Here is a 1357-nt window from a genome sequence, read left to right as displayed (position 1 = left end):
TATATTTAATTCAGTCATAGAGAATGAGATGTTTAGTAGCTGTGATGATAACAGTTCTTTAAGGCCCCCTGAGCTCAGAATCCTCCCAAATAAATAAAATACTGGAGCTGGTAAAGAAACAAGTTTCTGGTGCAGTGTGGACCCCTTAGGGCCAAACACACAGAGGCCCCATTAATAAATGTATCTATATGGCAGATCTTTATTAAAATGATTTTAAATGTTTGTTTTTGCTTTTTTAATGATTGTGTCTCCTTTAAATCTTAATTTCCTGGGGCTCCTTAAAACCCCACAGTTCCACTCCCCCCCCCACCCGCCGTGAAAGATTAAAAAGCAAAATGTGAGAAAATAGATCATTTTTTGGACCAGTTAAAAAATGGCCGTGAGTGAGACCTGAAGAACTATTAGTTTGTTAAATAAAGACATTTGATCTAATGATGTAACTCACCGCTGAGCTCCGCGCTGCTCCTGCTCCAATGATCCCCGGGAAGGTGTGAGGCCCCCACCCAGCAGCGCGTCGGTGCTGGCCCCCGGAGCGGCGGAGCTGCGAGCAGAGTGACGAAGGAATGCGGAAAACTGCTGTCTTCTTTGCGGCTTTGAAGGCTCTTCATAAACAACCAACTGCTGCATTAGCTCCACCAGTTGGTGGCAAAGGGCTGCAGGTCCAGAAATATCATCCTGGATCTCAGTCTGTGTCTCTAAATGTTTAAAATCCAACATAAAAAATCCAGCGTTTCTGAAAAAGGATCGAATTAAAGTTAAAAACATAAATAAATAACTAAAAGAAGAGAAGAAACACTTTGCAAAATGGTGCATGACTGCATGTCCACTTAGTTCTAGAATAGAATAGAATACAATAGAATAGAATAGAACAAAATATAATACAATAGAAAACATTAAAATAGAATAAAATAAACTAAAATAGAAAAAATAGAATAGAACAGTATAGAATAGAATAGATTAGAATGGAATCAAATACAATTGAATAGAGAAGAATATAATAGAATATAATATAATATAATAGATTAGAATAGAACCAAACAGAATAGAATAGAAGAAACTAAAATAGAATAGAATAGAAATGTAATCATCTGACACCAGCTAAGAGACAAACACATTTATGACATCCAGGAAAGATAAACTTCATAAATAACACATCAGCAATAAACTACAAACTTTATCAGTGTTTAAAAGAAGTTAAAATCCTAAAAAACTGACACATAATTTACATTTCTGAGTTGCACAGAAAGTCTTGACCAGGAAATAAAAAAACATGTTTAAATCAAAGCTGCTACTTTTATTTCCTGCAGGTCTTCCGACGTTTCTAGATTTCTTACCACCAGGGGCGGATTTAGGAAAT

At 36.2% G+C, this 1357-nt stretch overlaps 1 protein-coding gene across 1 annotated transcript in view; it reads right to left on the bottom strand.

Moving 5' to 3' along the window:
* The window catches only part of LOC107099688 (death-associated protein kinase 2-like), a 43086-nt gene extending 42515 nt beyond the window's left edge, over positions 1–571 (bottom strand). Inside the window, exon 1 of the mRNA XM_015397914.1 lies at positions 446–571. The gene's annotated coding sequence lies outside the window, so the exon portion shown is untranslated. The remainder of the gene's footprint in view (positions 1–445) is intronic.
* Between the last annotated feature and the right edge of the window lie 786 nt (positions 572–1357).

The sequence above is a fragment of the Cyprinodon variegatus genome, unplaced genomic scaffold (genome assembly GCF_000732505.1).
Source record: "Cyprinodon variegatus isolate N-32 unplaced genomic scaffold, C_variegatus-1.0 Scaffold897, whole genome shotgun sequence".
Classification (NCBI taxonomy): Eukaryota; Metazoa; Chordata; class Actinopteri; order Cyprinodontiformes; family Cyprinodontidae; genus Cyprinodon; species Cyprinodon variegatus.
This window is presented reverse-complemented; position numbering and strand designations above follow the sequence as displayed.